Below are 11,184 nucleotides of genomic sequence, written 5' to 3'. Positions count from 1 at the left end.
AATTCATCAAGAAATGAAAACCTCTTTGAACCATTGACCTTGGACAAAATCTACTCCATGGAAGGGAGAGGATGGTGATCTTTAAGGGAAGCTTGGTTAAGGTCCCTAATGTCCACACACAATCTAATTTCTTCATTCGTCTTCCTAACAGGGACAAGGTTTGCTACCCATGATGAGTGCTTGATGGGGAAAATTATATTGGCCTCAATCAATTTGGATAGGTCTTTTCTCATTAAGGGTTCAATTTTGGGATTCATTGGCCTTTGTTTTTGTCTTACTGGTTTAACATTATCAATTAAATCTATGGTATGCTGAAATAACCTTGGGTCAAAACCCTTCAAATCATCATACGTCTAGGCAAATACATCATTAAATTCTTGACATACATGAATAAAACTCTCTTGCTCAATCTTAGAACATACCTTCCCCATGTTTAAGGATTTTCCATTAGCAACTGTGACTAGGGTGTGATCATCTTCATTAGGAGCTAGGTTCATGACTTTGCCTCTTGCTTGGTCATCAAGATTGAAAACACTCTCTAAGGTAATGAGACCCATAGGAAATATTTTGGAACTGAGATTAGATTTGATCACCATACTGATCCTATAGTCTCAACTGGTTTCTATCTGAAATTTCTACTTCATTCTGCAAGAAGCTTACAATTTGTTCATCAGATTCAAACACTTGCCAATGGATGTTGTTGTTAGGGATGGTAGGCCTTAATACCATTTTGATTTGTTGCTTCTTCTTCTCCTCAAGATTCCCTGGCACATCATGAGATGCACCTATTGCTGCAAGTCTACCAGCATATCTATTTTCTTTAATATGGATGCTTTTAATATTAAATGCATCGAAACCCTCAAGAAAATCTCATACCCTATGTTTATAAGACTTAACCAAACCATTCTTGGTGATATTTTAATTTCTCACTTGATTAACCACCAACTCACAATCTCCATATTAAGGCTTGAGTTCCTCTTTTCTAAGCAAGTAGGAGACCTTGAATTAAGGATTCATACTCGGCCACATTATTAGTGCAACTGAACAGGAGCCTAAAGGAGAAGTAGTACCTTACTTGTGCAAGAGAAATCAACATCGCACCAACCCCTGATCCATTCTTATTCCTTGATCCATCAAAGTACATAATCCATATATCTCACTCACATCTTCTTTAGTCTCCACAAGATTGGGAACTAGAGCATCCTTCTCTAATATACAATATGTACTGAGGCATGTCTCAAGGGTTTCTGACATAGGATCAAATTGCTATGCATTAACCCATTCATATAAGAGAAAATAAGGTATCTCTACTAGGGAAGTAGTAGGCTCATTCATTATGTCATTCTCATTCATTTCTAGGATAGTGCAATTCATGTTGATGAGATTAGGGGTGTAGGGTTCAGTATGATGAAGGGCTAAAGGCTCTACTCTAATTGATGCTTTGGTCCCATATCTTTTTCTAAAAGACATATATGACCAATCAAAACCTATGTAACCACCTATTTGGGTAGTAAAGTCTCTTGATAGATAGATGACAAATTGTGGCTTGACTTCAGCAATAGATATATCTTGAGTTACCATACAACCAGGGCATGCATGTAGAGCCATTTCCACATTCCTAAGGATCCCTACAATCTTGATAGTACTACCTGTAGACACCTAAAAACCTTTAGAAAATAAAGTATTTTTATTTTCTGAAAAAGTCCTGATGACATCATCATTTATTAATTAATTTTTATGCCATTAAATCCCTTTATCTTAATTAAAAATATTTAATTAAGGAATCCCTCCCAAAAATGTTTAAATCTTATTTAAACATTATTTTCTTATTTATTAATTATTTAATTAATAAATTGACCAAAAATCCTAAAATAAATAAATAAATTATTTTTTGCCCAAAACTTGGCCAATTTCCTTATGACCAATAACCTCTTCCAAAATCTTCTAATCCTTCTTTAATTTTGATTAAAGGCTAATCTCATCATTTCCTACCCCTAACCCCAACTCAAAATATTTAATTAAAATTAAATATTAATCCTCATGTTTATTAAAAAAGTTTTAATAAATATCTCCTCAACCCAAACCATTGAAATAAATAAAACTTTATTTATTTCCTAAAAATCTAATTTATCCTCACCCTAAGAAGTTCTAGACTCTTCTAGAAAGTCTTCATCCTCATCCTAGGAAATTCTAGACTATTCTAGAAAGTCTTTATCCTCATCCAAAATCTAGACTCTTCTAGAAGATGTCTTTAAACCTAATCCTAATCCCCTAAACATGGGTTAAAACTTACTAACCCAAGCCAAAGTTAACAAATATCTCCTCCTTCACCCACCCTCATTAAATGCCATCCACTTGCCTATCCCTAAGCTAATCCTAAACCATCCTAATCCATCCTCTAATCATTTGCACAAGCCTAAGCAAGCTTAAAACCTTCCTAATCAAGTCCAAGTCGAATTTTCTCTCATCACCCTCAAAATATCTCAACCATAAAACTTTATGAAGTCCACTAGGTCATAAATGACTCTTACAAGCCCTTTTATTGCTCTTACAAGTCATTATGAGGGTCTTTATGAAGATTTTATCCCTTGAGCCTCCTTTGTTGACTCATCCTTCCCCTTTCCTCCATCCTCTCACCATGTGACATGTGTCACTCCTTGATTGGCTATAAGGAAGCACAATCCATGTGCTCTCCTCTCATGCAACCTGAGCCCTCCATAAGCTTTTTCCCATCCTTGCATCTTAGCCCTCAAACCCTCAAGCCTCTTGCCTATAAATTGGATCCTTCCCCTTTGCAAAATAACACAATCCATGAAGTAAAGTCATAATGCCATTTTGAGAAGCCATTTTACATCAAAACCATACACTCACACCCAAATTCCAATTCCATTTGAAGCCCTTTTTGAAGCATAAAGCTTGAGCATACATCCTATCTATTTAGACAAAGCTACTCAACAAGAGAGCTTCTCATTGAGAGAGCCCATTAATGGCTCATATTCTCAATTGAGAGCTCATCTTAGTCTATCTTGAAGTTTATGAATTTTGTTTAGTTTGTAGAAGCTTTATTTAAATTTGGTTTCTATTAGCATACTAACATTGCTCATATACATTTTGGCACGCCCGGTGGGACCCCGCATGGGTCATCTTCATTAGCTTTTTTAGTCAAGTTTTGTATGTTATTTGCTGATTTTGGCTAATTTTTCTTGTTTTTGTGATTGGTAGGATTGTATAAATTGGTTTTGTAGGTCCACATGAGCATGAAGAAGACAAAGGAACTCATAATCTATCTCATAGTGTTTGCAGATTTTTCAAGCTTATAGGTGGACAAAGAACTTGAAATTCTTCTTCCTCTTCTTGTCTATATTCTTCTTATTCCATCTACTTCTTCTTCTTCTTCTTGTGGGAGATCTTGGCCATTTTTTTTTAAGGAAGCAAAATCATACACACTTCTTTTTAGTGCTTAAAATGAACCCCCAAATCATACTTAAATCCATTGAAAAATTAAAAATTTGCAAGAAAGAAAAAATCTTTTAACAAGTGAAACTAAACCAATCTAATCATTTGCATCCTTGCAACATCAAGGTTTTAGATGCATTCATGCAAAATTAGGAACACTTCATTTTTGGGAATTTAAAAAGAACTTCAAGTTTCCGTTTCAAAAGGTTCAAAATCAACACTAAGTGCACACTAAAGTTCTTTTAAAAAATCTCATGAAAACTAAGAGTCCTAAATGGTTGCCAAAAATTGTCCTAAAAGCTTTGTTATTTGTTCCAAACAAATGTCTTATTGCAAAATCTTGAATGTTTCTTAGGATTTTCATGCATCAAAACAATCTAGGAATATCATTTTTGGGCTTAAAATATGCAAACTAGAACACAAAATCTTGAATGAAAACCAAAGTCCAAAGAGTCATTTTCACTTTTGAGTCCAAAACAATCTTGAATGATCTAAAGTTAAAACAAAGCACTTCAAAGTTCTTAAAACAACACACAAAATCTCAATCTTGAATGCTCAAAAGAAAACACTTGAATGTTTAAACCACTTTTTTTTGAATGCATGTTGCTAAAATCACTCTTGAATGCCATGGATTAAAATCAAATTTTCCTTGAATGCATGATTAAAACAACAAATCCAATCTTGAATTCTAAGAATCAATTAACCATTGCAATATCAAACACTTCATTTGAAGCTTCTAAAAATTGAACAAAACAAATCTCTTTTCCACATGCAATCTAGGTAAAGTTTGATTTTTGGACATTTAAGAAACCTTGTTAAGTTAAAATACAAATTTGCAAAAATCAATTTGAGTAGTTCCTTGGACTCACCTCTTTTCTAATCATCCATCAAATATTAACCATTGGTTGCAATCTCAGTGCCATTTATGGGGATGGGTCTACTTGAAAAAGGTGTTAAATGTTCCACAATCTAACTCACTCACTTGGTCTTTGAATGTTTGCTTTAACTTTATCAAAATTCTTAAATGATCAAAACTCTAGATTAAATCGATCACACTTCAAGTTTGGGCACTAAAATTGAACAAAAATTGACGTGGAGAGCCTTCGGGCGCGCGCTTGAAATCGAATCTCACACACCTTTGTTTTGGGCTTAAAACAAACTCACACTCAATCTTGAATGCCTTAAAGAAAATTAATCGATACTTGACGTGGAGGGCCTCTAGGCGCGCGAGTTTGCTTTTGTTGACCCTAACTCTTCTTATTGTTTGCATTCTTCGATCGATTTACTTTTGTTGGCGCTTCAAGTTGGAATTGAACATTGTCTCTTAAACATGAGTGCTTGCAAAGTCTAGATTAGCACACATAAGAGTCAGTTGGTAAAAGAACAAGTGTGTTTTTTAGCCCAAGGTCATCCAAGTCTTCTCTCCCCTTGTCGTCTTTCGAGGCCATCTTGGGTGCATAAGATTAGGATCCAAAACCTTGTTTCTTTTTACGAGGCCTGCTTGGGGATTTCATCACCCCTTGGATGACCTCAACTCCAGCGTTCTGGCGGAGTATAAGAATTGGGAGGTGAATCGAAAGGCACCTCTCTTGGGATCAAGATTTTGTCACTCGGGCTAAGCCTCAAGGAACTTTATACCCTTGAGAAGTGAAAGAGGAGAAGTGGGTTACTGCTCCTCTCGGCTGTGTGACATCTTTTTGGGGGTGATGCACCAAAAAAAGAGTGTTCAAACCAATCTCTACCCATACATGCACTATTGAACCATCATGACACCAAAACATATACACATCCAAACTTGCTTTAATCTAACAATCACATGTAGATTAAAAAAACCCAAATGAATGACACAAGGAAAGAGAGGATTCACTTATATACCATTCATAGGCCAAAAGAGATATAGTCATGAAAGATTGCAAATATCTACAATACACCAATGAGAGGCAAATAGTTCTTTCACTTCACATCAATGGCTAAAGGAGATAAGAATGTCATACAGTTCAGAGGCAAAGGAGATTTACAATGAAATTGCAAAGCAATATTAGAGAAAATAGAGAAGAGTCAACCTCCACAAAATCTACAAAAAATGCCTTTATAGCTTAGGCATAACTAAGATGTTCTCTAACTGAAGTTACTCCACAACCACTGTCATTAAGTCTCTTTAGAGATCTAGAGAAAATCTAATCTAGGCACAGATTCAGATACAATGAAATTTGATATTTTGTTGAAACAAGGCCCTGACAAAAATGACACCATTAAACAATTCTGACCAAGTAGATGTTAGGATAAAACCACAGACAAAAATAAAAAACTACATGCAAATATAACCAATAATAGAAAATAATAGATCACATAGAAAATTAACACAAGACACCAAGATTTAACGTGGTTCACCCAATCCCTGGGCTACGTCCACCAAATAGCAAGTCCGATCTTATTACAATCCAATAATTAAAACTTAATTACAGTCTGTAATCCCTTACAACTCAATACCACTGCAAGAAGCAATTTTACATCACAACATAATGAACATACCCAACCCTAAACCCTTTTATACAAGTATTAAACCACTTTAGGGTTATAACATGTCGGACATAAATTAGCCATAACTTTAGTGATGAATCTACAAATGGCAAATTAGTAATTATGGAGTATGTATAGTACTTTCCTAATCAGTCACCACAATCTAACAATCTCCCACTTGGGGACTAATCAAGCTCCACACAAAACAACAATCTCCCACTTGGAGACTGATCTTGTAGTAATACCACTACCACATGGGGCTCCCACTGGATCAAACCACTCTGGACTCTATTATTCTTTTATTCATGGTTAGTCTAAAAGACCAACCAAAGCTGAAGAGGATTGTAGCTTCTCCCTTGTTACAACCTTTGTCAAAATATCTTTTGGATTTTCATTTGTATGTATCTTCTCTAGCTTTAACTATCCATCCTCCAAAATTGATTGAATGAAATGGTACTGCAACTGTATGTGTTTGGTCCTAGAATGCAGAGCTGAATTCTTTATAAGATGAATGGCACTTTGACTATCTGTGAACAAATAATTATCCTTCTGAGGATGTCCCAATTCTTCCAAGAAGAACTAAAGCCATATCATCTCCTTGTCTACCTCTATAGAAGCAACATACTCTGCCTCTGTAGTAGATAGAGCATTAATCTTCTATAACCTAGAAACCTAGCTCATGGCTGCCCCACCAATAGTAAAGACATAACCTTTAGTACTCTGCCTAGTATTAATATCCCCTACCAAATCTGAGTCAACATAGCCTTGTAAATCAGTAGCAGAGCCCCCAAAGTGTAAACACTTATTGGATGTTCTTCTCAAATATCTAAGAATCCACTTGACAACATTCCAATGCTCAAATTCTGGATGACTCATATACCTGCTAACAACTCCCACTACATGGGAAATATCTGGCCTAGTGCATACCATAGCATACATCAAGCTTCCTACAACTAAAGCATAGGGTACCTTGGACATCTTATCCTCCTCTTTCTATGTCTTAGGACACATCTCCTTAGTCAACTTCAAATGACCAGGTAAAGGTGTGCTGACAGCTTTAGCATTCTCCATAGAGAAATGTTGCAACACCTTCTCAACATAATCAACCTGAGATAGCGTTAATGTTTTTTTCTTCCTATCTCTTGAAATCTTTATACCAACTATTTTTTTTGCTACCCCCAAATCCTTCATAGCAAATGCATGTGCTAACTGGTGTTTTATCCCCTTAATATGATCCATGTTAGACCCAGCTACAAGCATATCATCGAATGATAAACATAACATAATGTAGTTATCATCATCCAAGATCTTAAAATAAACACAGTAATCTGAATGAGACTTATTATATCCATGCTCATGCATAAAACTATCAAATTTTAGATACCATTGTCGAGGTGCTTGCTTCAAGCCATATAAACTTTTCTTCAATTTGTACACTAAGTTCTTCTTACCTTTAACCTCAAATCCCTGTGGCTAAGCCATATATATTTTTTCATCCAAAACACCATAAAGGAAGGCTATTTTAACATCTAGCTACTCTAAATGCAAATCTTCAGTAGCCACAAGACTTAAAATAGTACGGATAGAAGTCATTTTAACAACAGGAGAAAATATCTCATCAAAATAAATTCCCTTTTTCTGTGCAAATCCTTTTACAACTAACCTGGCCTTAAATATTTTCTTACCTCCTTCTTCTTCTTTCAACTTGTAAGCCCACTTATTCTGTAAAGCCTTTTTACCTGCAAGCAACTTGCAAAAATCCCATGTCTTATTCTTTAGCAAAGAGTCCATTTCATCTTTCATCGCAGACTCCCACTGAATCTTAGTATCCACCTGCACAACTTCATCATAACTTTCAGGTTCACTAGCATCAGTAAGTAAAATAGAATACAAAGAGGGAGAAAATCTTTGTGGAGGTCTAATTTGCCTTGTTGACCATCTAACATTCATTGGTGTAAGTGGTATTTGTTGTTGCGATTGTTGCACATCATGAGGAATGGCTGGAACATCAACTTTTGGAGTATCATCCAACACTACATAATCATCTTCTTTCTTCTCATGTTGCTGCAAGAGATCTTTGTACAACACTTTCTCATTGAATATGACATCCTAACTTCTAAAATTTTTATGATTTTCAAAATCCCAAAGCCTATAACCAAATTCATTAATGCCATATCCAACAAAAACACATTTCTTTGATTTAGCTTCTAGCTTGGTTCTATTTTCAGAGTCTATATGAGAAAAAGCTTCACAACTGAAGGTCTTGAGAAAAGAATAACTCACCTTCTTACAAGTCCATGCCTCCTCTAGAATACCATAGTCCAAAGGAGTAGAGGGACCTCTATTAATCAAATATATTGCAATATTGACAACCTCCACCCACATGTGTAAGGGCAACCCAGCATGCAACCTCATGCTTCTTACATGCTCCATTATAGTGTTGTTCATGTGTTCAACCACTCCATTTTCCTCTGGAGTCCTTGGAACAATTTTCTATCTATGAATACCATTAGTGGAGCAATAATCTTCAAATTCATGACTGCAATACTCACCACCATTATCATATCTGAAACATTTTAATTTCTTAATAGTCTCATTTTCAATCAAGCATTTCCATTTCTTAAAAGTTTGAAATACATCAGATTTTTGACTAAGGAAATAAACCCATACTTTTCTAGTTGATTCATCAATAAATGTAACATAATAATGAGATCCACCAAGGGAAGATACCTGAGCTAGTCCCCATACATCTATCTGCACAAGCTCTAATTTCTCCTTTTTGTTTTCCTTCCCAATCTTTACAAAACTCACTCTCTTTTGTTTTCCATACACACAACTTTCACAAAAACCCATATTAACACATTTTAGACCTGGTAAAACTTTCTTTGAATGAATTACTTTCATACCTTTCTCACTCATGTGCCCAAGTCTGTTGTGCCACAGTGCTATATCAGAATCTATAGTAGCTATTTGTTCTCCGTGCTCAACTGTAGCAATTGTTCCTAAACATTTATTTTTCTCTGAAACAATCAAAGTAGAAGGAATAATATAACCTATACAAAGATATAAGGTTCCTACTTTCACACCTTTTGCTACTACAAGGGAACCTTTTGAAACCTTCCAATTTTTATTATTAAAAGTAACTTCACAACCCTCATCACTAAGTTGCCCCACTAAAATTAAATTCCTACTTAGCCTTGGAACATGTCTTAGCTCATGTAGTAGCCAATGATTCCCATTCTGCAACTTAATCTTAATTTTTTCCTTTCCAACATTTTGATAAGGTTCATTATCCCCCAAATAAACAAGCCCAAAATCCCCTTCGACATAATCAATGAAATAACCTCTATGAGTTGTAGTATGAAATGAAGCACCAGAATCTAAAACCCATGAATCAGTACTTTCTAAAGACAGAAGCAAAGCACCCTCTTCAAATTTTTTACTTACCACATTTGCCTCCTTGTATCCAGCTAATTTATCTCCTTCATTTTTCTTTTGATTCCATCAATCTTTCTTTTTGTGCCCTAGTTTCCCACAGGACCAGTAATCATTTGGTCCTCTTGATTGAGACCTCTTTCCCTTTGACTTTCCTCTTGATTTCCCATGATTTCTAAAGTTATTTCCTCTCTTAGTTGTTCTGCCCCTGCTTTGTACATTCAAAGCACTTCTTGATGTAGATCCTATTGGAGTTGATGAAAGCCAACTCCAAAGACACCCAAGATCACCTGCATGTGAGAACTTGACAAAGAGAAGCCAAGGAGAGGAAGAGCATGGAGCAAGGGAAAAACCCTAAATGGACATGAGAGACCACAAGGTATTGAAACACAAGAAAATATGTATTTACAATATGCAAGAAGTGATATGTGATGTGAAAATACAAAGAGGGAGCCTACTTATAAAGAGCTCTAGGAATCTTCTAGAACAAGCTAGAAGGTGCTAGGAGATAAGTGTGACAACTAAGCATACATCCACTTAAGGTGGAAAGTCCTCGAACAATGTGAGAGGATAAGTATGACTTAGGAGAGAACAAACTCCCATATTGTCAACAACTTATAACTAACTCCTAGACTATAACTAATTAATAAATGCATTTACCTAAGTAAGCTTAAGTAAATAGAATAAATAATAAATAATTAATTATTTACTCTAACACCACCCCTTAAGTGCAACTTAGGAAAATTCTTGAAGCTCACAAAACTAAGATGAAATGCAGAATGGGTCCAAGCAACGAGGCCATGTTAGGTACCCATGAACAATGCAACAAAATGAAACCTCTGAAAATGGGGAAAGAGAGAAAACCACATGGGAAAAACCCTCCCCCAAAAAGAGGTAACCTAGTGAAGAACTGAAGAAGCCTCCAACTAGGGAAATGTCCCCTAAAATAGGAACAAGGAGTGATCATGAAGAAACATCACTGAAGCATGAAGAAGCCACAAATTTTTCAAACTACTAATTTGAAGAACCTCCATGGAAGAAGAAGATATGAACTAAGCATGTCTATATGGTAGATGATCCATCTCACCAAAATGCATAGGTAGCTAGCCACTACAATCACCTTGTACATAGGATCAACCACTGAATACATAGTTCACACTATCAAACCATCAAACCATGGATGCATTAGAACAACATCATAACCCCCCCTTAATGTAGACGAGGTGTGATGATAGGCAATTGAGAAGGTGGGCCGAAGTCTCTTGCAAACAAACCAAGAATGAAGAAAGAGGGAAAGAGGTACAGACACCTATAAAGACACGGTCAAACTAACTCTGCATGGGCTAATGTCATGGAAGGGACACTCACTTGATAAAAGGAGAAGCCTAAAATAGCAAACAACTATCGCCCCCATGCTGCTTTATGAAAATAGTGCATGTACAACTAACTCTAAAACAATGTTCATGACCCTCAGAATGCAAGAGTGGCACTTTATCTCAGTGCGATACATAAAAGTGCTTCAAATGATAGCTATAATGATCAAAACTAAAAAAAAGTTGTAACAAAACAAAGTACAACAAAAAAAAGAGAATCCATGCCAAGAAAATGATCCTCGGGCCTAAAATACTCAAGATATCCATCATATTCACCAAGAACTAACATGCAAATGATTAGAAGTAGCATGCAACCATAAATTTTGACATGCAGCTGATTAGAAGCAACATGTAACCACCAAATTTACCAAGAACTAACATGAAAATGAATAGAAGTAGC

The sequence above is a fragment of the Cupressus sempervirens genome, chromosome 4, assembly GCF_028749045.1.
Source record: "Cupressus sempervirens isolate cs-2001-9-10 chromosome 4, ASM2874904v1, whole genome shotgun sequence".
Lineage (NCBI taxonomy): Eukaryota > Viridiplantae > Streptophyta > Pinopsida > Cupressales > Cupressaceae > Cupressus > Cupressus sempervirens.
This window is presented reverse-complemented; position numbering follows the sequence as displayed.